The following is a 26647-nucleotide window of genomic DNA, read 5'->3' on the forward strand; positions in this document are numbered from 1 at the left end:
TTGAATACATTTATAACTGTTTGAAGCACGTCAACCTTATAATTCATTCGAATACTTGTGACTACTGGTTATATTACTTGAGTTTGGACAGCCCTAAATTATGGCACATTTGTCTGGGAGGAGAACGGTTATTAGAGAGAACTTTTTCGGAATATACAATTTGCTGCACTACACAAGTAAATGCTATTCGGTTCCTCTGTTCCCTGTTCCTGTTACCAGGAAACATAATATTTACCTCATTTGCTGAAGGAAATTGCCTTGAGATGTCACGGTTGAGCGAGCGGTTTAACCCAGATATCCCTGCCACCCTCATTCCATGTCGAACGTGAATTTCTACCCCGCAGTAAGTTGTCTGTTAAATCTGAGACAGAACAACAAAAGAATGTTGAGAAAGCTTCTCGTTGTCTTTAAGCAACATCCGGCGTATAGAAACTGCTCTCTTTTGAAATGTAATGCTGTACAATTTGGTAGAACGTAATCATCGTTTCGGAGAATGTTGTTGTCTCCGGCTTCACGGCAGAAGAGCTCCCTGAAGCTGGAGACAGTAGGTTCTTCCGAAACGTTCTATTGTAAAGGAGGGCGTCACAACCCGGAAGGGGGGTAATCTTTATTGTTACCCTCGAGAGAACCTCAGCTATTGCATCGAGTATACAGTTCGTATTTTAAATTTGCTTAGCAAGTAATTTCTAATGTCTTCTAACCATATTTTGGTCAAATTCCACCATCAATTCAGTCTCTGCGTCTCCCACACCTTCCCAGCCACTCTCATGCAGTAGGACTCTATGTTCTGAATACTCGTTCTTAACCAAACATGTAAGGAAATGCGATTCCAAATGCGTTCTTTTTGGGTTTTGCATTCCTCATGGGGCTTGATGGTCAGTTACTGCAAACAGAGATCTGTTGTTGCGAACACTGTAGATGTCGCGCCACAAAAAGCAGAACATATTTTCACTTTCATTTAATAATCACTATATTGAAATTAATTTCACAATAAAATTGTATGTTAATGACAGGCCTGTCTATATTATATCCTTTGTAATTACTTGAACAATAACAGGCTTTTTATGAAATCGATAAATTCCATTACAGTTTTATGTGAAGTAAATTAAATTTAAACCGTCAATACTCAATTTAGGTTCCCAGTAAGAAATTTAATATAAAATCATTACCTATTGTTGCAGACAAAACATGCAGACACACGTACAGGTATGATATCCCGAATATGTATTTGTTACATTTCCAAGCCCCTCTTGCAAAACAAACACAGAGAATCCTATTTTGGAGAGTAATATATTGTAAGAGACAATTTAGCTAAATAACGGCTAAGTAAGGAATAAGATTATAACCGTAGTGGTAAATCAAAATTACATACACGAGAAAATCTATTGTAGACTAAAATCGGAGAATACCACATGATGCTCAGTTCAGAAGCTTCTGTCTTCCGTATTTCTTCTGAAAATATTAAAGCGTCCAAAATTATAATATTATCTGCTGTTTGCATGCAGATCACAGTGGCCCGCGGTCTAAGGCATGATCTGTCTTCGCTCGTTCTAACACTGGGGTCATGAGTTCGAATCACACTCTGGGCATGGATGTTTGCCTACGTTTATTCTGTGTTTGTGTTGTCCTGTGTAGGTAGCGGTCTTGCGACGGGCTGATCCCCCGTCCAAGGAGTCCTACCGACTCTCTATAAGATGATGAAGAAACTGAAGTGATACGGAGTGTTTCATGAAGTCCCTGTGCTCCAGTGGGAGCAACAGGAATGTGAATGAATGAATGTTGTTTGCATGAAATTAAATGTGGTCTCTCGCCGTAAAAATATAAAGCTATCCCTGTAACAGGCCGTGGAGGCCCATAGGTTTACGAGACGTTGAGGCTCCCACATTTTCTAGACAGTCGACTCGAAGTTGGCGGTGAGGTTGTCCGGCGTAGGCGCCGGCCGCCCTTTACCCCCAGTGCCGCCGCTGTGGGAAGCCTGCGACTAACCGCCTGAGCTATGGCGCGGCCTTTGTTATAATGTTACTAGTTGCTGAGTACTTGTCCCCGCTATACTTCGCCCTACTGACAAGAAGTTTCGCTGACCAAAGACGAAGACCACATGTCTGAATGGAAACTTATTGCACGTGCACGACGAAGAGAAACAACGCTAACGCCAGTTGGTTTATATATAACCTGTCTGCCAGCGAATTCTTTATGTATCAATGTCATGGCGTCACTGCCACATACGAACAAGTCTGATTTTCATTGTAATAACATATTAATTATATTTTCTTTCTTCATAGGTAATTATCATTCTCTACTTTTCAAGTGACTTGCAACTCTAACCATCTTACCAACTCCTTCGCGTGAAAAGTGTAAGTTGAATTTTATAAAATACCAAACCTTCATGTGACACTGAACGGAACTGCGAAAGCGCAGTATTCAGCAATGGTTCCACATTCTGACTAAACTATACTTAAGCCAACACTGAGATTTTCCAAGAACTGGAACCCTAGCTGTGTCACATGTGTACTTAACATGATAATCCACAAATCTTATTACACAAATCAGCAGTGACATGGCAAAAAAATAAAACTAACTTAAGGCTTATTCTGACATGCTGAAAAAAGACGTCATTTTTGTTATCATGTCGCAGTCTTGTATATTGAATTTTGAAGAAGTAATTGTACATGGCTTTTTTTCTTATGTGTTTTATCTTAGTGTCGTAATTTTATCAAATATAATATGAGCGTATAGTTTTATTACGTGAACGGTGAAGTTCATGGAGGTAGGCCTAGGCCCACTGGGGCTGTAGTGACAAGGAAAAAAAATTATTGCTCAATAATAATAACAATAATTTATCACTATTAAAATAATGCTGTTATTTCAACTTATTTCAACAGATTATAACAAAAGCCTATGTTTATTACAGCTTCCAGACTGTCAATTATTTGAACAACGTACCCGACTTAGTAGGGACACGCGGTAGCATAGTTGGTTGAGGCAATATGCTACAAGCCGGAAGGTCGCGGGTTCAAGTCCCGATGAGGTCATTGGATTTTTCCAATTGACCTAATCCTTCTAGCCGCACTATGGTCCTGGAGTCGACTCAGCCTCTAACAGAAATGAGTACCAGGAATATTCTTGAAATATTCTTGGGGTCAAAGGTCGCCCGGCGTGTAAGGCTGACAACCTTGCCGCCATCTATGAACCGATTGTCTAGAAAATGTGGGAACCTCAACATCTCACAACCCTATGGGCCTCCACGGTCTGTTACAGGGATAGCTTTGCTTTTTTAATTTTACCCGACTTAGTCAAAGGCACCTTCTCTCATTTGTTATCGAAGAAATAACCAATTTTACTGGACTTATATATGAGCGACTGAAAGGTACAGTATCTCTCAGCGAACTCCCGTGAAGTAGAGGTTAGGGCTCAGTATCTGCACCCGCCGGAGTACATACCTATGCCACCTACACATGTCACAGTTTTGCGCAACAGAACTGTGAATTCGCTGTTGCTTCTGGTCTAGAATTTGAAGTGGGGGAATGGCCTATGATCCTCAAAATGCCGTTAGCAACTTTACACCAACAAACCTTGACTATCCGCAATTCAGCTCTGAGGTTGCGCCAATGAATTTCCACTTTAATGGATCATTGAAGAAGTACTTCGAAAGGAAAGCTCTTCTGACATGAAGATAAGGTGATGGTTGAGGTGCGCAGGGGTGCAAACACTGAGCCCCTATTCATTCTCTGCTCGAGCATTTCTCAGTTGGTCTGGTCTGGCGACTAGCCTACGTAAGGAAATAGAGGTAGTGTCTGATATTGCAATATACACGATTATGGCACGTTCTTACGCGTTACGTGCTGAGCAGCCTCACAGTAAAATCCCGCAGTAAAGTAGTCCTAATTCTTATAGTAAAAATTATAAAAGGAAAATCCTAAGGAAATTAGACAAATTATAAATGGAGAGTAAGAATTAGAAGTTGTCGATCCGAACAAATTTTTAAGACCATAGGATTTACTGCTCTTCTAAGCAAAAACGATTCCTTACCACGTCTTTTTGCTCACTGGATTTAATCATTACAAAGAAATATCGAATATTCATTGTACATATTAGGCACTTCTATAAACCGAGAAAAAGAACGCCTTATATGAAAGTCACATTTGTCCGTCTGTGGCTTAGCAGCACCACCTAAATATTTGTATAATTTTTATTCGAATTTATAGAATTTAATTGGAACCTGTCACTGAAATTCTGACGTTCATGTTGTACCAGACCAACACTTAATTTACACGTTTAACTTGTACACCGTTAATCAGATTTCCCTGACATTCGATATGAGACGGTTATGACGTTAATTGACCACATAAATTTTTATTTATATCGACTAATTGTAGAGTTTACTTTGTATGACATCTCAAATGAACCTTCTTATGCAGGTTATAAACCATTATTCGAATTTTGCCCACTTTTGATACTAGTGGTCTTTGCATAACCTTAGTCGGGCAATTGGTTTTCTAGTTGTACTGACGATTGCAGTCAGTTGGCCATTAACTGACCTCTGTCTATACTATAAATATTTTTACATTTCTTGTTGTAATTGCATAAGCCTCTTTTTGCGTTATTACGTTGTGAAGTAGAATTTTGCTCGTTTTATCTAACAGGGTTTGTGTCTAGTTGAAGAGCCGTTTACTCGTATATACCGACCACAAGTAAGCTTAACGAACTGCGGGAGCGCTTTTGGGAATTTTGTGAATTACATTATGAAGTATACTTTACCATGTTGCGTTATGTCTACTGATGAAGGGCATTCGGCAGAATTCCTACGCATCAGAATAATTCATTTTACAGTTTTCCTTAAAAATTTTGCAAAATTTTCTACCTACCGAAATCCTCTTGAAAGAAATTATTATTTTAGAAAGTGATAATTTCTTTTCAAGAATGAAGCAAATTTAATATTATATGAAGGAGAATACATAAATATGAGGAGACAAGGATGAACTATAGTAAAGTTTACAGTCAATTCCTATTTGCTTGCTTTTACACGAACTGGTGGTATTATGTCATGTTGAATACAAAATATATGGCGCTCACACCGGTTACGAATATATTGCTGAGGCGAAAGATTATTTCTATGCGTTTATTGCGTACAGCAACATTAGTACGAATTTAGTTAGTTGGTCCAGATAAAGCATCATGAATTTATTTTCCCTGACGGAATAATTCTGCATGTCTGTCAAATCTACTTGGCAAAACTGTGGAGCTCACATAATTAATGGGTTCCTGGACTTTGTTCATCGTCCTGTGTTCTAGAAACTATAAAACACAGCATCTCGGAAACTGTATCTGTTTCCATCCTCAGGTGAGGAGCTGAAGAGATCTACCCATTTGAGTCCCTTAGAAAGAGCTAACCTCAATCACTGGACTGGAAATATATACTAAAATTAATTTTAGAGAAATGGGTTGTTAAATTTGAAAGTTGATTCGACTAGCTCAGTAGAGGATATTTTCAGGATTTCGGTCGGGTTTCATGCAAGTAAGAACATCCTGAACTGCTGAAAATCAGTGGCTAAAGAACCGTCTGTTTTATGGAGATGGGTACATGTAAAATTAGTGCATGGAGGCTATCCAGAATTTTCAGAAACGGGTGCAAAGAGGGTTTCTTTGGTTCAAGGGGCAGTTTGTTATTCAGTTATTACATAAAATTCTGAGCCAGAGACTTTGTTAAGTATCAGTAAATTTTTAGACTATATGTTGTACTTATGATAGTACACGTATTATGGGCTAAAGCGGATATGTTTACCTAATTTTGAAGCAGGCTGTATTTTTAATTCAGGACAAGATTTTATGATCTCCGTGATTATATCGCCTCATTCTTTCCCCATTTAATTAAAAGCAGAAGATTGGTATGTACATTGGCTGGGATGTGAACATACACTAATCTCGTGAAAGCTTACACACGCATAAAATACAATGGGGAATATATTCTTCGCAAAGGCTCACTTTACATGCTACCTATTATTATCCATAATGTGTACTATCTTTATCCGTGAGTAGTAATTATGCTTAGCACCAACTTTAGATTTTGCCCACAAAGTCTTTCTCAATAATAAGAGCTCGTGCTCTCTTAAGCATTAAAGCCGAAGATTAGGCATAAATGTAAGAACACAGCTGGCTTAAAGTGATAATTACTTTATTCCAACCTAGGCCTGTAGGCTTCAGCTACTGCATAACTGAAAACCTTTTTGTACAAGTTGCTAATTACACAACTTCTAAAAAAAATCCTAAATTTGTGGAACCTGAGCTTCATCACTGATTTTACATAGGTCTGCAGTTCGAGTCTATACCGAACCGGCATATCCCCATGAACATCGTCACACAGAATTGCCAAAAGTTCAGTTTTAATATTATCTTCAAATTTACGCCTAGGTCTTCTCTTCCCATGAGGCGAAAAGAATATTTTATTGTGAGGGCTGAAAGCTTGAATAATTTAACAAGAAAATTAGCCCATTGCTAAGCAATGGCTCCCACCTCCCAGCCAGGAGACTTTCTCAACCTCTGGTTGTCTCCGATTACCTGCCTAAAAGCTCGGCTTCCACTCGACTCTCGACTGACTCAGCCTACCTGCCTGCTGAATTGCTGCTGGTCCTCGTCAACACAGTGATGTTTGGTTCCGAGACCCACGGAACTCATGACCACGTTGTACTGTCTGGCGGGTCTGGGAGCCTTCAGATCACTGACTGACCTAGCTGTATTCCGATTCGACAGATGTAGTCTTTGAAATGGCTGACTTCTGACATTTACTTACTTACTTACTTACTTACTTACTCATGGAGCTGAGCCCTTATTGAGGAGCCGCCAATTCTGCAGCTACTCAAGAATTTCCCAGCATTTTATGGAACCCGAAGGTTCATTACCGTGTTCACAAGAGCCCTCCACTGGGCTCTATCCTGAGCCAGATATATCCAATCCATAGACTAAAATGATTTTGCTAGGTGTTTTGTATGGTTTCGGAACCTGAGCTCTTACTCTGAAAGAACATAAGTTACAATGTTCGGGAACTAATTCCGAGGAAAATATTTAAATGCAAGCGACATGAAGGACGTCAACATTGATTGATGTTACATAACAAGGAACTTCGTGATTTGCAGGAATATGGAACGTGCGGTATTTTTAGTGAAGGAGAATCAACGGAACTATGGGCTGTGTGGAAATCTCATGTAAGGCGGCCACTTGCTAGACCAAGAACTAGAGGTAATAATATTAATCTAGGGGATGTCGCCTGCAATGATGAGAGACGAACGTAGCTGGCTCTGAATCATATCCAGTGGTGGGTTTTGATACTGTCTATGTTGAACGTTCTTGCTATACTACCGAAGAATTAGTCACTTTTCCGTATTCCGTATTGAGGGGGTGGGTTTCCCCATGCACTTAGACCGGTTACTGGTCCCCCCTTTAATTTATACTGTCTCCATACCCTACCGGTACTGGTGCTTACTATCAGCCCCTTTCTGCCAGCGAGGTTCCAACCTCTTACTGGCAGTGGTATCTAATAGTTTGTTCCTTTCTGTCAGCGAGGTCGTCCCTCCTCTGGCAGGGGTTCCTAGTCCCTTTCTGCCAGCAAGGTTTCTACCCTCTACTTGGCAGTGGTATCTAATACTTTAGTTTCTTTCTGTCAGAGAGGTCCCCCCTCCTCTGGCAGAGGTACCTGATACTTCCCCCATCTACCGGAGGAACTGGAAACTAGTTGGGCGGGAAACTTGGCCTAATTTTGCTCAGAGGTCTCCTAGAGACATGAGGTTCTTTTACGTGCCGTAAATCTACGACACGGGACCCACGGCTTAAAGTCCCTCCCGGAGGACTTGTTCCCTGAATTTTTCCGCCCTTAAAAATTCCACGACCTCCGCCGGGTTTTTGAACCCGCGTACCTTGAGTCATGAGGTGGGAACGTTACCCCTAGACTACGGAGGCCGCAGAATTAGTCACTCAGTTAATTTGTCAATTAACTGGCCGTGTCGCATTCAGGTGATTAGTCGCTAGATAATCACAGTGTAAACGCGGGTTCAGTTCCAGATTGGATCATGTGGAATTTGTGGACAAAAGAACACCGGAGCCCTGTTTTCGCCATGCTCTTTCGTTTCTTCTTGTCTGTAAATTTCCCGTCATATTTTTTTTTTATCAACGGGGGCACGCGGTAACGTCGCTGGTTGAGGCACTATGCTACAGGCCGGAAGGGCGCAGGTTTTGAGTCCCAATCAGGTGTATTTTTCAAATGACCTAATCCTTCCAACCTCACTATGATCCTGTGGTCGACTCAGCCTCTAACAGAAATGAGTACCAGGAATTTTCCTGTGGGGTAAAGGGCGGCCGGCGCGTAAGACTGACAACCTCACCACCCTCTGTGAGTCGATTGTCTAGGGGATATTTGGTACCCTCAACGTCCCACAACCCTATGGGCCTCCACGGCCTGTTACAAGGATAATTTTACCTTTACTTTTACTCTTTTATCATCAGGAACTGCTGTAGATCCCCCATATGAAGACAGCGAGACTCAGTCTCAGCCCAACCCAACAACTAAACTAAGCCTACCTCTTTAGAGTTACATTACAGTGTTACATTAAGGATTTAATTATTTGTGAAACACCTTGTACCACTGTATATCGCAATTATTTCGGTTTACTACTCCAGGGTTCTCATAAACCAAACAGGAGAAAGAAAAAAGAGCACTCAGATAACTGGAGAGCTTCGCATTTAAGTTGGCACTGACCTATTTTAGAATAACAGGCAGGCTATGGACGAGTCGCCGCCACGTGTCTCGTGTTCTGCAGTGCTGCCACTTCGAACAACATGAAACATTTGACACGTCACCTTTCCTTGTGCGCGCGTGTGTGCGCGCGCGCGGTAGAGAAGGTTACACCGGAAACAGGACGTGCGCCTCGAGCAAACTCGCTTTATCTTCGACTGGAAGACCGTTGCTCAGTTCCGGAAACTTCTCCTTGAATGTGTAGCTGATTTTTGTACAACTCGGAAATGCTACGGAGTAAGGTGGGACATTCGTACTGGACTTAATATTCAGCGTAGCAACTACATGCACAATTGATCTTTTGCATGGTTAGGCTTTCAGCACCGTGGCATTCTCTTGTTTTATAATTTCATGAGAACCCATTAATTCTTTCTGTAGGGACAACACTAGAAATCATTGAAAAAATAGACTCGGAACAAAACTTCATGCTTTTCTCGGACTCGGCAAGCTTGTTAAAAGATATTAATAACTCCTTTACACTAGGCAACACATCGCACATTACATAAGTGCTTAAAGATAAAATAGAGAGACTGGAATTGCGAGGAAACAAATCCAATTTTACTGGATCCCGGGGCACTGTGGAGTTGAAGTTAATGAGAGGGCCGACTTGGAGGCAAATAAAGCAATCAAAGAAGGCAGAGATAGTCAATTACTATTTTTCTTTCCTTGGCACTACAGCCTCAGTGGGCCTAGGCCTACCTCCATGAACTTCTCCGTTCACTTCGGTTTTTCTAGATCTTACACATACGATAGGAGTCCTTGGGTGGGTGATCAGCTCGTCGCAAGGCCTCTACCTGTACACAAACACAGAAAAACGCACACAAACATCCAGGCTCTGAGTGGGATTCGAACCCACGATCCCGACTTCCGAGCGAGCGAAGACAGTGCATGCCTTAGACCGCTCGGTTATTGTGACCGGCAGTCAATTACTATTACAAGTTGCAAATCTTAAAACCCAGTGGGGGAAAAAAAAGCAAAAAAGGACTTCACAATTCTTGTAAAACACCAAACGGGACAGAGGAGGAAGCTACTTTGAAAGGTGTTACAGGAATTGCTTGTCTCCGTGGTTCCGAAAGATAAAAATTAATGCCTTTTCTACGCTTATATGCAGGGTGCACCTTCTTCAAATTTTAGGCCATCCTGTCCGTCTTTTCTTTTAGCTTTCCATGCGTAATAGCAAATGGTACCTCGAAGACGAATTGTATAGAAGACAGACGTTTTAGAATATTTATATAACTCCTTCTTTGTATGAAAACATCGTTGTTCTGAGCAAGCGCATCGGATGTACTGTTTGCCGCTTAACCGGCTGGCCCTTAGCGGTGCCTCGGAAATGGCTCCATCACCTAAATGTTGTTCGCAGATAAACCAGATATTTTGTACAAACTCGAATTTATAATTTTTATTCGTGCTGTATGAAGATGCATACATTTGGGAAGAATTCCTGAGAGACAATTTGGATCGCTGGAGATCTGTGCTGCTGGGAAAGACCGAATGCGATGGAGACCTTCGAACCTGTGGCAGGCGTGTATTGAGACATGTTTGTGAGGCAAGGAGTCGCCGTATATAGAAGTTGCCACTGGATCGGCTTGATATGCACATGACGTGGCTCCCACTGCTTCACAGTGTTTGCGAAAATTCTTCTCTGACATCTCTCTCGCTGCACGGAACATTTCCAAGACGTAATATAAATGTCGTATACATCGAGATGTTCTCTCAAAGTGCGGAAAATATTTTTCAATTTTTGTATAGAAATATCACGAAATTGATTGGACAGTAATGTAACACCAGTCTTCCCCTGAAAAAGGAGAGGTTTTCTGCTTTTACATCTCACGGTTCTTATTTTTAAGATACATCTCAAAGAGCTAAACATGAAGAAAGTTAAAGAAGAGTATCAGATTAAAATATCAAACCAGTTCACAACTTTGGAAAACTTAGATGATGATGTGGATATCAACAGAGCTTGATCGACTATTAGACGGAACATGAAAATTTTATCCAAAGACAGTTTAGTTTTTTACTAATTGAAGCAACATAAGCGATGGTTCGACGAAGGATGTTAATCAGATCAAAGGAAACAAGCTAATTTGCAATGGTTACAGGATGGAGCCGAATGAATAGGAATAATATAAACAACGCAAGATGTGAAGCTAGTAGACGTTTCAGGAACAAAATGACGGAATGCCTGAAAGGCAAAATTAACAAGTTTAAACTCACAGAAAGAACAAGAATAGAGGAATAAATGAATTAAAGAAAGGTTACCAATCAAAGACTAGCTTAGTAAATATGAAAATGGTGAACGGTTTGATGATTCTCACAACACTTTGAATAAGTGGAAGAATTACTGCTCGTAGCTATTGAGTTATGTAATTTTAATGATGTTAGGAGGACGAAATCATACGCGGCTGTGCCATTTGTACGGCTGATTCTAAAATTGTTATTGCAAAGTTGAAAATTCGTTAATTATTGATCCGGGAGAACTGATTCACCAAGGAGGTAAGACATTACGTTCTGAGATCCATAAACTCAGTGATTTTATTTGGAATAAGGGATTATTGTCTCTGCAGTGGAAGGAGTTTGCCATTGTACCATTTTACAGAAGTGTTGTGAGCTTTGGTTTAACAAAGGGCTATCCAGTATCCTTCTCTCAAGGCTAAGCCCTTACGTAGAAGAAATTATTGGAATCACCAGTGTGGAGTTCGTCGTGATAAATCCGGTACTGATCTGATTGTTACCATCCATGAGACACTGGAGAAATGCAAGAGGACAAAGGCACAGAATATCAACTATTTGCAGACAATAAGAAAATCTGTGATTCAGTTAGGAATGTAGTATTGTACAATAATCTCATTGTGTTTGATCAAACTAGTTAAGTTAGTTAAGATGTATTTAATTGGAGCCTATAGTAAAGTGCGTATACGTAAACATTTGTCTGATACATTTCCTATTTAAAGTGTCTGAAACAAGGGAAATGCTTTATCGCGTTGTTTCTCAGCCTTGTTTTATAACTCGCCGTTAAGAAGCTTAAAAAACCAAGCAGGATTAAGAATAAATTTGGTTCATTAGATTCTATTGTGTGCTGATGATGTAAATCTATTTGAGGTTAACACAAATTCCACAAAGAAAAGCACAGAAGCACTAACAGATCCTAGTAAGGGGGCGCGTTTAGAAGTTAACACAAGGAAGACTGAGTGTATGTTGATATCTCGTCACCAGAATTCAGGACAAAATCATAACATAAAGATAGCCAATAGATCCTTTGAATTTTTTTTTAATTCGCTTAGTGGGGGGTGGAGTCCAAATGGGTCCACTCGGCACGGCGACCATTAATTGGCCTATTGTAGCCTGCCCAGGGTGATTATGGTGATGGAGAATTTGGTGGAATGAAGATTGACAGGAGAAACCGAAGTACTCGGAGAAAACCCGCCCAGTGCCGCCTTGTCCACCACAAATCCCACTTGACAAGACCCCAGCATTGAAACCGGGCCGCCGCGGTGGGAAGACAGCGACTAACCGCTTGAGCTATGGCTCGGCCTCCTTTGAAATTTGGTAAAGTTGGAACATTTGGGAACAACATTGCGTTCATGAAGAAATTAAGAGGAGACTACATTCTGACAATGCTTGTTACCAAGCGGAGATCCGCAGGCCACCTGCGTGTGCTGGTTTCTTACTCTACTTACTCTACGAACACCGAAGATGGAAATGATAAATTCCACTGAAACGTCATTGAACTTAACCGAACTACACTAAGTTACGACCCTTAAAGTAAGTGGGGGTGAGAGATATTTGCATAATGTGGAGATATTTAATTCAAACTCTTCAACAAATATTATTACAAATATGAAATCAAAGAGGACGAGATAGACAGGGCATGTAACAAGCATGAAAGCGAAGAGAGGTGCTTAATTAGTGCTCTACTGAATGACCAGATGAAATGGTTGAAACATGTTGTGATTTTAATAAAACAAATTGAATGTTATACATTTTCTGTGTTGCGTTAGACGGAACATAATTGAGTAGTTTGATCACACAACAGGATGCATTCCACTGAGACTGAAACTATAGGTTGAAAGGAAGTGAAATGGATTGATCTGACTCAGGACAGGGATCATGGCGGCCTGTTTTGAATACAGCAATAAGCACTCGGCTTCAGAAAAATACTTGGGAATTCCTTGAGTGTATTAAGGTTCGTCAACATTACTCGCACTTATGCGCTCCACGCTTGTGCTCGTCGGGAGACTCGTCTGACTTTTACTTGTGTTCGTAAATCTTCGTCCACACTACTTCAGTTGCTCGCCAGGCTTCGGCGCGTGAGGATCCGTATATTTAATCATAGTGTGTATAGGCTGTAGTCGTATTTTAATTTATTGGCTATAGTTTTTAAATTAAAAATTTGCTTGTCTCGTGACTTGTCATATCGTCCACATTACTCGCGAGCATAGCGAGTCACACGAGCACGAGAACGAGTGATGTGGATGCGCCTTTAGCAGCTCTTGGTTTCTCAAAAAAAAACTCGACTCCATGGAGCTAATTTACTTCTCACTTCAACAACATGACTAAATTTAGGCTTGGAAAATAAATTAAATATGAATACGCATAACTTAACTGTATATAAGCATTAATTTATTATTTGTAGCTTAAATTTATAGTTTTACAAGAGCACACAGAGAGTCGTGAAGAGATAGCTCAGCCAACATGGTGACTGGCTCAAATTTGAGCGACGACGGTTCGAGGCACATTTTATGAAGTTTGTGTGCAACATTTGTACAGAGATGTATTAAAAGTTGTAGACTACACATAGCGCAAATGTTGAACTTTGATGTACTTCGAAAATTAACTCAGTCGACCGAATATATAACTATTACTCTACAGTTTCTCCTAAAACCCACTATGCACTCTGACTTACTGGACGTGATGAGACTTGATGCAACTGTATCCACGAGCGGAACTAATAAAACTTGTCTTGACGGGTGTCCGAAGGGAGCGAGGATGTGGCATTCTGCCTTAACGTCAAAGTGAACTTTCTGTGGCACTGGTCACAGAGTTATGATGGGATGATATTTCATTCCTGGCCTGGAAAAGTCTTGCTGCTGTCATCACTGATCAAGTTATAGCTGCTTGGTCGTTCAATCTTATATGAGGACACAAGCCTATCAGCTTCCAAAATTAAATTTAATTTGTTTTCGAATTATTTTTTTTTTCCAGTTGTTAGTTAATAATCGACCGCCTCCGTGGGCTAGTGGTCAGAGTGCCTAGCTACAGATCCAGAGGTCCTATTTCCGGCGCTACCAGATTTTCTGAGAAGTAGTGAGTCTGGAAAGGGGTCCACACAACCCCATGAGCATATTTGAGAAGCTATTTCAAGGAAATGTCGGCTCCGGTCTAGGAAACCGAAATTAAAGGCCTTGGGGATTCGTTTCGCTGACCACGCGACACCCTCTATCCGTTAAAGTTGGCAATAACTTAGCCGATAAGCGGCGGCTTATCGGTCGGTATAGTTCGCTTGCGGACTAAAGCAACTGAGTTTGTTTTTATTAGTTAATAATCAGTGCTGAGTCGAATTTACTACGTTACCATCTCATCAAATCTAATTTTCCATTGCATCAAAACACCAAAAATAATGAAACAACCTAGAAAGATGTAGGATTTGAAGTTCGCACGTCAGTGGGTACGAAAGGTGATATCTTCTGGGATGTAACGTCATATAATCCTGTGAAAGTCACCCTGGGTTTCGGAGGAACATGACTCCGTATTCGGGGTTGAAGCCAAGCCAGAAAGCAGCGTGAAGCAGGCAGCAAGAAATACAGTTTGCATGCTGAAGGCACATGATAGTGCGAATCGCTAGACAGCTCGTCTGTTAGCATTGGCTCTCTCTGAGCAATCTGGTAAATTTCAACAAGAGTGGCACATTTCAAACACCTTAACTAGTAAGAGATAATACAGTGAATTGAATGTTCGTAGTGGCGCCAATATTTTTGTTATGGCGCTAGTCCAATGCTCACCCACACTTCACTGATTGAGTAACCGTTTCAGGGACAGTGGGTACTAATTTTACCACATTCTTTAATGTTACGCGACTCTGCACACTTCCCATGAAGTGTATTTGGGTGTTCCAGAGGATTCTCAGAATAAACAGCAGTTGTTTTCCCATCTAACATTAATAGATTAATCAATTAGTCTTTGTAATAAAAACTTATTGTGTTTCATGTGAGGTAGGAACTGAATCCTTATATAGACGGTATTTATACGTCAACGGCATAAAGGAAGGAAGTTCTCGCGAGAGAGATTGAAAGTGTAAAATAAAGAAAGCAAACGAGAAAGAAAGAAGTAAAATAGACAAAGGAAGAATGAACAAAGTTTGAAATAAGAAGACTAAAACCATAAATTAAGACAGAGAGAAAGAAAGAGGAGAATGGAAGAAAGAAACCCAAGAAAGGGAATTCCGTTGAATGCAGTCTGTGAACCCCTTCTATAGTATAGGGCGTGGCTGCCCTTCGCCAGATGAAATGAATCCAATGGACAAATAATCTTCATTATGCTGGCCCATGGCATGACACCGACACTAACACTAACACTAACACTAACACTAACACTAACTCCGCTATGTGTGACACTACCAGAACTAGCCACATTCGATTCATTGTCGTCACCTAATTTGCTTTTTTAAATTACGAATCTGTCCATATACAATATGACTGCCTCTGTGGTCTAGTGAGCAGGGTTCCTGGCTACAGATCCAGAGGTCCCGGGTTCGATTCTCGGCGTTACCAGATTTCCAGAGAAGTCGTGGATCTGGAACGGGGTCCACTCAGCTTCGTGAGGATAATCGAGGAGTTATTTCAAGGAAATAGCGGCTCCGGTTTAGAAAACCGAAATTAACGGCCTTGGGGATTCGTTGCGCTGACTACGTGACACCCTCTATCCGCAAAAGTTGGCACTAACTTCGCCGACAAGCGGCGGTCGCTCGGTCGTTTTAGCTCGCTTGCGGACTGGAAGCCACGGAGTTGTTTTCTTTTGTTTGTCCATATATAATAAGCCCTAAACAAAACAACTAAAACTGAATAGAAATAACAAGCAAAAATACAATGGTGCAAACTCACACCGAATATGAGCCTGAGAGGGCCTTAATACCGTTCTGGACTCTGTGCAGAAGAGAACACTCTCATTCCTGCCGGGAACCGAGTCCAAACCATATCCCATCGCTATATCGATAGGGATATCCCGACTCACAGGCGTATCATATTCTATTGTTTATGCCACGTGTGCTGTGTGTCCCGTCAATACCTGATAACAGGTGTTTCGGAGTTTTGAGCGTGAATCTCAGCATGATATCCGCGTCTCACTAATTGGTTTAGCGAGCCTCATGGTTCACAGTTTCATGTTCCTGAAGTAAATTTTATCGCTTGAGGGTTAATAATATTTACGCACAGACTGACGCTGTAAATTCACTTCCGTAATTATGCACTAAAGAAACAGCGTTTCAGGATAGTGTGGTCGATGGGCACTTTCCCTTAATAGCCTGAGCCTCCCAAAACTGGGACGAAAATCATAATTAATTTCGTTGTACATTATTTGCAAGAAGTGCATAACTGAATGCTTAGTAGAGAGGTAGGGCTTGAACTTTTTTCCAGAATGTTTCGTGTAAGAAACTATGGATGGGTTTCGAATAAATATTGTGTCTGGTGACATAAGGAAAAAAAAATTTTAGATGAATTTAATTTAGGTCATTGTCGGTCCATTCTAAATGAAGCACAAAACGAATTTTATAATTTTATAGAACACCATTCCTTACAAAAGAAAAATGGTAGGTAAGCCTAACGCAATATGGATCTGATTAGGGTGCACCACTTGTGGAGTTTATCCGATGAGTTAATAGATTTTTTTTTCGACGTCCATATAAATTCCAGTGTAGTAACTCTAAATAGCCGGTCACGGTAGCTGAGCGGCTTAAGACATGTACCGTCTTCACTCGCTCAGAAGCCGGGATCGTAGGTTCGAATTCCACCCAGTATGTATGTGTTTATTCTGTGTTTGTGTTGTCCTATGTTTAGGTAGAGGCCTTGCGACGGGCTGATCACTCGTCCAAGGAGTCCTACCGTCTGTAAAATGTTCATGGAACTGAGAAATCAGCCCTGTGTGAGAGTAAGAGGAGAAAAAACAAATTGAAATCGGCCATGATCGGTTCGTCTCACGCAGTATTCTTATAACGATAATTAGCCTCTCCCCTTCGAGACGCATGGTATGAGCAGTTGACAGTCGTTAAACCACCGAAACAAGAAATATATAACTTTCATCATCTCGTCCGTACGCGGAATTCGGTGGAAAGAGTTCACTAGAGCAATAACGCTTCTGGATTCTTTAGGGAAGCTCCTAGTTCGAATCCCAGTCGGAGCACCTACAATCCTGACTGAGGTTTATCTTTGAGTTCCTCAGTCTGTCCAATCAAATGCCGAGATAGTGCTCAAATTTAGGTAAATACAGTTTCCTTCCTCGTCGTCTTCAATTCCCCATTCATTACGTTTCAGTCATATGACGCTGTTGAACATGGGTTCCTGACAGTTTCGTTAAATAAACTCCAGGCACAAATTCACAGAGATTTGGAATACAGAATCAACAGCGAAAACACTTCAAGGCTATGATATATACATAAATATACAATATATAGGCCACGTATAAATTTTATGAGTTATATTGATATTAATAATGGACAGGTACCTCAAAGCGAAATGTGTTACTTGGACTTATAAGATTTATGTATATGACCCTCAGTTAATTTTGTTGTTATGGTGTAAAACCCAACGATAACTAAGTGATTCTACAGCACGTGCATTTTATAATAATTAGGTTGCAGATATTTGGGTCAGAATGGAGTTATAGTTGCATGAGCCTTATATCTGAATTATTACACTATACCAGTATCTAGGAGCCGGAGTAGCGTAGTCGGTATAGCAACTGGCTACGGGCTGGACGACTTAGAGTTCGGAGTTCGAGTCCTGGGAAGGTTAAGAATGTTCTCTTCTCCAAATTATTAGGTCCACCCAACCTCCTATCCAATGGGTACCGAGGGCTCTTTCCCCAGGGGGAAAGAGACCAGAGCGTGAAGCTGACCACTCACCTCCATCTAGTGTCGAGGTCAAGAAAATGTGGATCTATATATCTACTCCCTCATACGCCTTCATGGCGTAGTGATTAATTCGTTGAGCACAGGGACAATTTTACCTTTACCTTACACGAGTATATCAGTTACAGAAAGGTTTCGTATAAAACTGTATCATCATCATCAGTAATCTGTCAGACGACAGGTCCACAGTCTCTTCCAAAACAGTTCCTCCACTTGATGCGATCTAGAGCTTTCTCCTTCAAATGATAATATCCTCTTCTTTCCCCAAGGTCATCCAGCATCTTCTTACGTCTTCTTCCTCGTCTTCTTGTCACTTCTATCCGCCCCTCTATCTTTCCTTCAATAACTTCTTTTAGAAGGCAGTTTCTGCGTAAAACATGACCAATCCAATTAGACTTACGTTTTCTTATTTCGTGTAAGATATTCCTCTGCTCACTGACTCTAATTAATAATTCTTCATTTCTCACATAGGAACTGTATAGGTATTTTTAATTTCTTTTATCCGAAATTCGCGTCCAGTCCTTCACAACTTGAACCTTCTCTGTATGTAAACTCCTTCCTACAATCCTTCACCTCGCTCGAGTTTTTATAAGTTCCTTCAAACTATGTTGTTAAATACAAAAATTTATGCATATCCTTACACTTTCATTTTATACACCTAGCGGAATTAAAGCGTACCTGATATTTGTACCACTCTGATGGAGTGATTAGATCAAGAGTCCTGTGGTGGCCGTACCAGCAGGTCTGAAACTGAAAGGCAATGAGTTCTGTTGTCCTCTTACAATGCCTAATTAAAAATTAAATGTGGAAGTCTGGGAATAAAATTAAGACATATCTGTATAGATGGAATTTTATCAGGTCGTAAAGTTTACACATATTACAAACGAAACTAAAATTTAATTATGTTAGTAGAAGGACTAGCAAATGCATAGTGAAAATTAATTACGAAGAGGAAGATTGTGAACATTTAAGGCATAAATGAGCCTAGATTTATGGCAAGACTTTGAATTACAAATCAAGAGATTTCAAGTGAATATACCTACAGGATTTTCGAGGCAAGATCTGCTCGTATAAGAGAATTTAACCAATTGAAGCAGAGCACTTACTATACGAAGTACCTTCTTGAAGAAGAAAAGCAACTGTCCATTGTTCAAACTGTGTTTATGTATTATGCATAATCCTCGGAATAAGCAGAGAATAATTCTCTGCATAAAATTAAGAGACTTATCTCTGTATGATGAGGTGGTGTGTTTTCTGTGAAATAGGAGCTGAATCTTTAAATATTATTTTGAAATAATTTCGAATTTCGAAGGATTAATAGAATCAAATTGAACGGTATTTTCTTCCTTTGTCTCTTATTTTCTTTCTTCATTTACGTTACTTTCTATGTATTTATTTATCTATTCATTTCCTTATTTGTTTATGAGGCAGTGGAAAATGTTTCGCACAATTATTCTCGAAGAGAATATACATAATATTTGTAAGTGATGGTGTGAAAATGTAGAAAGGAGTGATCGTGACGTATTTTGAGGCGCTACCACGGCATTACAGTAACCAGCCTCTCGCTGAGGTGCAGACTCGAGACCTTAGAAGTACAAGCAAAAATACTAAATGCTGCACCTCGACGTTGTAAAGAAGAAAGGAGAATTTCGAGATGTCCATCCATACTTTGTGTTAAAGCGAAGAGATTAGACCGTAAAGATGAGCTCTGGCCATGCTGTATTATACAGAATGTCCGAGGAAGATAGGTCAATATTCTGGGAGGTCATAGTATCGATCATTCAAAGCAAAAATGTGTATATGCACATGTGTCCTATTCCGAACGGTTTCCGAGTTAGAGCTGTTTCACTGTACAGTACAGTGTACAGAACTTCAAGATTCACTCAGGACAGCAACACGCCATGTCCTCACACGATTTGCAAATCGCATTGATGTTGAGAGTGGAATTTTTTAAAATGTTTTTCCTAGGTAAACTGTACTAATGCCGGTCACGGTAGCCGAGCGGTCTAAAGCGTGCACTGTCTTCGCTCGCTCGGAAGCCGGGATCGTGGGTTCGAATCCCAATCAAGGCATGGATGTTTGTGTGCGTTTTTTTTGTGTTTGTGTATAGGTAGAGGCGTTGCGACAAGCTGATCACCCGCCCAAGGAGTCCTACCGAATGTGTAAGATCTAGAAAAACCGAAGTGAAAGGAGGAGTTCATGGAGGTAGGCCTAGGCCCACTGGGGCTGTAGTGCCAAGGGGGGGGGAATGTACTATTATTGACCTAAGCAATAAGTATCGGTATTAGAAACAGTACGTAATATGTCTTTCTTATCAACAATTTTGGAACTGTACAGTAAAATAACCGTCCGGAATAGGATAGATGTATACAGTTTTTGCTTACAATGACCGATACTGTGTCATCTCAGAATATTGACCTTTCCTCCTGGGACAATCTGTATAGGCCTCTCTCAGCAGGAGATGGGTTGGCTGGCTATGTGCTTCTCGTGAGGAGAATGAAAGAAGTAAAAAAATCAAGAGTCAGGAGAAGAACTGTAGCACAGGGTTGCCAACGGCTATGAGGAAGAAGAAATTCCATTCGCGAGATTAGAGGGAAGTTTTGTTCTTGCAGATCCCTGAGGCGTCTTGATATGTTTCTCTGAGAGGAGTCAGACTCGGTAGGGTGTAACTAGCAACTGTTTTCAAAGAGAACTGCTTTTATCGAGATGGAGTTGAAAGGTTTTATTCAGTGAATAGTGGCAGAAGTATTAAGTGTGCTTCAGTTAATATCATTATGATGTATTTGTGCTTACGGATATTTGCACTAAAGTATATTTGAATGGGTTATTAGGTTACTTATCCCATGGCATATGAAAATCTTATAAAATATGTTTGCTACATCCAAGGAAATGCATATTTGCATTTTAATGGTATATGATGTTTAGAAAAACAGCAGTTGGTGGTGGAGGGGGTTGAAGGAAGCCAATAAATAATATCACTGAGCGAAATTTGATTATTAAAAGTTTATGAAGTTATTGTAAACGGTCACGAATTTATTTAAAAAAAGTATCCCTCCTAGAGCTGGCTATTGTAACCATGAAGCTATAGACTTTTTTTTCGAGGTTCAGCAGGGTCGAAGCTGGTTAGCAAGAAAACACGTTTGATGTGGAAGAATGATCACGAATCTTCAATGCCGAAAGAGATATGTAATTGACTATCGCAATTAAGAACGTGACTTTTTATGAAGATGGATTATAAATATTTCTGCACATTGTGCGTGCAACATTGTTTGCAAATCCGTAACTGCACGCATTGCGTCAGAGCAAACTTTAAGCTTCTATTCGACAAATGTAGTGTAAACAGGATTCTTACATAAGTAATACGTTCTTCAGGAAAGATGATCATGACATCGATTCAATTAAATTCAATTCAATCTCTTTATCTGAGTTGTTGGCAATGGCGAGTAGCTTATAAGAGGTGAACACCAAAAATATATACGAAACTAAAGCTAGAATTCTAAACTAAGCATTAAACACTTCTCAATAGAGATAACGTGTTAATATGTTAACAGAAAACATGAAATAATATTATTAAAAACAAGAAGTATCTTCAAAAGAGGGAGTGTGTTTATTATAAACATTTATAAGTCATTATAATGTGCTTGCAGCTTTGACGTACATTTATGAAGCATTATGCCTTAATATTTACATCAGATTAAAGGAGGAAATTACCTAATTTTCTTCGTGGGCGCACGAAGATAAACAGTATCCTAATAGAACGAACGCTGAGGTTCCAATTGCAAGAATAAGAAATCTAATTTGAGCAGGACACGATCTTACGGTCATCTGCTCACCAGTCCAGTAAGTGAACCAAATTACATTTCATTGTCTCATTATAAACCTACATTATCTAAATATAATATTAAGAGCACAACATTTACCGAGAAGGGAGTGTGCAATAGGGACGCAAGGAGCTATTCTGTCTCTGGGTAACCTCTTGTTCTTTTGAGTCCTCCTGTAAAGAGTTGAAAGCGACTCGGTGATGAAGTAACCCTCCAGATGCAACGTCACTTCCCGTTCAGTTAAGGCAGTGAATGACGTCAAGAAGGAGATGGCTTGCTTCTGTAATGACGACAGTGTATAAACTGATAACAGAAAATTTTATTGTATTATGCAAAGTTTTGATGGGACATGCGCACTTCGAATTCGCTGTATAATTCTGTGTTCCCCACGTCCTTTTCCTGGGATGCTATAAAAACGTGGTTCAGTATTTTACGTACACCAAATCATTCTTCATTGTAAGTGGGATACAATGCCATGTAATCCAGTGAAAGACGACAGACGTTTCGGAAGAACATATTGCCTTCTTCAGAGTCAGAGTGTGAGCCAAGCTAGATACCAGCAAGGAGCAGGCAGCAAGCAGAAATTCATGCTTGGCTTGCTCTTCGACTCTGAAGATGGAGGCGATATTTTCCTCCAAAACGTTGGTTAACTTTCACTGTATTTCACGGCATTGTATCCCAGAAGATAGAACACTTCGTACCCATAGCTGTGACAACCTTAGTTCCAGCAGTCTATTGTACAGTATGCCACAAAATTCAGTACTGAAATGAAAAGACGTCCTGTTGATACCACTGTCTATTCATGTGAAGGCCCCTTGCACGACAGAACCTTCTGAAATCCTGAAGAAATGGTCCGATCACCATGTCCCTGTAGCTTTCTTGGGTGACGGTAAGAGCATTGCCTTCCTCATCCTCAATGAAATTGGGGCCTAATATACCGTGTGCTGAGACGGCATACCATATCGTCACACGTGTACTGTGTAGTGGTTTCTGGACGATAACATCTGGCCGCTCAAAACCAAGGAAGCGAGTTGTCTGGCGACCACTTCCATATGAGCGGAAATAATACTCAACTATGAATACTTTTTCCTCCGTCGAGAGACCCATTTCCAACAAAAACTGCACAACACAACTTCCTTTTCACTACTGGGAACACGTGCGGCTGGAGCTATGCCCCGTCGACAAACGCACATGCGCATTCGAGATGCACGAGTTTCAGTACTGCATTTTTGGCGCATACTGTACTTAAATTCAACGTCTTCAGGTTCTGGGACTCCCACATGTATCGTCCTTGTGACATGTACAACACAGGTGTTGTGGAACAGGCTGTGACTGAGTGGCTAGAGCACTTGGCTCCCACCAAGACTGCTCGAGTTCGAATCCCGAAAGTGCATGTGTGATTCGTAATGCACAAAATGGTTACAAGGCAGATGCTTCTCCGAGTACTTCGACTTCGACAATGCAGGGCATAGACTTCCTCCGACGTCCCCACTCCTCTTCTAGGATTGTTCGAGCTGAAGCGAGAAGCCAGGCTTCTGACTTGTGTTCCGGAGCTATTTGTTCGCATTACGAAGCGAACACAGGCAATTCTAACTGAAATCTTCTGTGGCTTTCCTCAGTCTCTCCAGGAAAATGCGGTGATTCTGACTCGATTTGGAAACGACCGGTTCCTTCCAAATCTTTCCAGTTCATTATTCACCTATCAACTTACCATTCGACACTGTATAGTTGGTTTTATTGACAACCTCGGCATAAACAACAAATAATAAATATCCATAGTGTTAGTTTCTGGCCTTCATGTTCACCGCCATGTCACGCCGTCACTCAAGAACATATGTTCCCGCCCTGAAGGAAAATCCAGAATGTCATATGGCGACGTTACGCGGTGGAATTCATGTTTCACTGTTCCTATACCGGTCCGAGATTAGAGGTTCTCAGTCTCCTGGGATGTGACACCGTGAAGTTTTGTAGCTATTTTCCAACATTCTATAGAAACCTTCTGCCTCCCTCTAGTGTGAAAATGGGGCAGTGACTTCTCAGAAGAACCTGTTGTCTCCATGTTCAGAGTAAACACGGAGACAGAAGTTTCCGCCGAAACATTTGTAACTACGTAACTACTAGATAGCACGGCGTCACTTTCCAGAAGGTTTTGTTGCAGATATTTAATTGAGAAGTATGTGTTGTCATTATATTGTTGTCGCCATCGCCGTTAAGCAGAGCACTCTCTGTGGGAGCTCTGGAAATGTCACGCTAATTGTGAAGGATGGAATTTTGTATAACAACAGAACACATAATTTTTTAAATAAATACTCTTTTGTGACACTTAATACTCATCCGTTCTTTTGTATTTAATTTTTAATTTGCTCTTCCAAAGTTTTCTCACCCTAAATTAAATTGAGTTTAAGTTATCACTTTGTTTGCTTCTAAAAAATATTTCGTTTACATAATTATTAAAAAATATAAGAATATTACTTACTCATTGTCTTCGTGGAGGGGAACCCGGTAGCGTAGTTGGTTCAGGCACAATGTTACAAGTAGGAAGGTTGCGGTTTCGACTCCTGATGAGGTCACTGAATTTTTCAGTTGACATAATTCTTCTAGTCGCCCTATGGCCCTGGGGTCGACTCAGCGTCTAACAGAAATGACTACCAGAAATCTTCCTTAAGTGTAAAGAGTGGCCGGCGCATAAGGCTGACAATCTCACCGCCATCTGTGAGCCGATTGTCTAGAAAATGTGGGAGCCTCGACGTCTCACAACTCTATGGGCCTCCACGGCCTGTTGCAGGAATAGCAACATTTTTACCTTCACCATTGTCTTGGTGGTCATAATGATTTTCATATGAATTAAAGCATGGGGGAAAATAGCGAATGTACCTGGAGTCATGTATGTAGCGGCAAAATTAATAATATTTCCGAGAATCATTTCCTAAAACGAATAACGCTTATGTTTGTACTAATCAACTATCTTCCTTAGAATATTATATTTAAGCATCCTGTTGCACTCTACACGATAAATGATACAAACTCCGTCCTAAGGACATATAATATATATTGTTTGCACTTAGGACGGAGTTTGTATCATTTATCTTTCTTAGCTTTAGAAGTATAGAACGTGACGCACGGACGGATGCTGTGATTTATATATAGTAGCATGCAGAGAACCGTTACTAGGTAACAACATTAAAACAAAAAACGAAACAACGCCCGCTGCTGGGCAACAAACTCTTAATAAGTAACAACTGAAGTTCAACAGAGAAACGATGTTCTCTACGCGGTTCATGTCAGTTGCTATAAGTAGGACAATTGAAGCAATGGGTCAACTGTGAGTTGTGGATTATTAACCAGCGGTCAACGATGCAAGCACAGACGCTGAAGAATCTCCACTGTTAAGATCCGGTACTAGGAAACGACAAGTGAAACAGATTGATAAGATTCAACATGTGCTCTAGTGATTTGTAAAGATTAGATTAGATTAGCGATGGTTCTATAATTACTTGTAGTTACGAGTTGTGTGTATAAATGGTCAATAAATCCAGTCCCCAATCCAAACTCCGCCTATTTTCACTCATACACGTGACAATATAGACTACAGACACGTGTCGCGGGCAGCTGATAGGGCCTAGAACTTCTTCTTGAAGTCTGAAGCTGTAAACCAAAAGCACAAGGTTCTTAGGAGATGTTTTGGTGGTAAAGTAATTGAGCTAATAATACAGAAATTGAACTACGAACGAAGGGAGATCTGGAATACTAGGACCTTGAATGGGAATACAATTGCAGTTTTGTTAGAGATTAACGAACTATGCAACTATGATTTTCTTTGCCTAGACGAAAATTGATTCGAAAACTAAGCTGAGAAAAACCTTTATGTAGGGAAAATTACACCGAGAGAATATAGGAACGTCTTAATCCGTTCCTCTTGTACCCTTATATGGGTGTCGAGGTTTTCTTCTATCCTTTTAATCATTTCACAGACGATAGGACTCCTGGGATGAGTGATAGGCCCGTCGCAAAGACAACACAGGGACAACACAAACAGAGAAAAACGCATATACACACCAAACATTCATGCCCCGATTGGGATTCGAACCCACGGTCACGTCCTCTGAGCGGGCGAAGACAGTACATGCCTTAGACCGCTCAGCTACCCTGACCGGCAAACTTCTTAAAAGTAGGAATATTAAATAGGAAATTTATTGTAATTAGCAAAGTAATGTAACTTTCAGACTAATTAACCAACTTCAAATCCTACCGACCTTGAGAAGTTCAGTCGTTCGTCATTTAAAAAATGTTCCATTATATAAAAAAACACAAGTTTATCGTCATAATTACAGAAGCCAACTTGAGCTAGTTCAGCACATGGAACACGATGAAGGTAAGAACAAATTTTCATCAAATTATTTGCATGGTAAGTATGCACAACTTTTACAACTTTATACTACTTCTTTCTAAAATGTGTGTAAAGTGAATACATAATGGAGATGTCGTCTTTATTCCTTTCAATATTTCATCTTCTAAGCCACTCGCCAATTATCGTGTGGTACCGAAGAGCCTATTGTCCTGGAAAAATTAACTACACCGCTTAGTCAACCGGCAAATTGTTACCAGAAATTTGCATGAATATTATCAGCTTATTTTATAAACAGGTTTTCGTATATGAAACATGGACGCAAATGAAATCTACATTTTTTTTCAGACATAGGAGTATTTCGGCATTACAGGTATTTACTGAAATTCTAGGAAAATATCCTGCACTCTACCACGTAATACACTGTTTGTAGAAGGATTAACTTCTAACAAAGTAGTGTACCGTTTTGATGTTCATCAGTACAGCGAGGTACGGAAGATAACATGAAAAGTTTACTCCGTTGCAGTACACTAATTCTAAAATAACTGAGAGACACTTTCGAAACCAGTTTTGTTCAAACT

The 26647-nt window shown here is 40.4% G+C and overlaps 1 protein-coding gene across 2 annotated transcripts in view; it reads left to right on the top strand.

Annotated features, from left to right (window-relative positions):
* LOC111864312 overlaps positions 1 to 26647 on the top strand; it is a 240933-nt gene that overhangs the window by 120966 nt on the left and 93320 nt on the right. The window contains exon 2 of one of the 2 annotated variants that reach the window (XM_033751388.1): positions 2283 to 2354. The exons of the other annotated variant lie outside the window; for it this stretch is intronic. The gene's annotated coding sequence lies outside the window, so the exon portion shown is untranslated. The remainder of the gene's footprint in view (positions 1 to 2282; positions 2355 to 26647) is intronic. 2 annotated transcript variants of the gene reach the window in all.

Source organism: Cryptotermes secundus, unplaced genomic scaffold (assembly GCF_002891405.2).
Source record: "Cryptotermes secundus unplaced genomic scaffold, Csec_1.0 scaffold216, whole genome shotgun sequence".
Lineage (NCBI taxonomy): Eukaryota > Metazoa > Arthropoda > Insecta > Blattodea > Kalotermitidae > Cryptotermes > Cryptotermes secundus.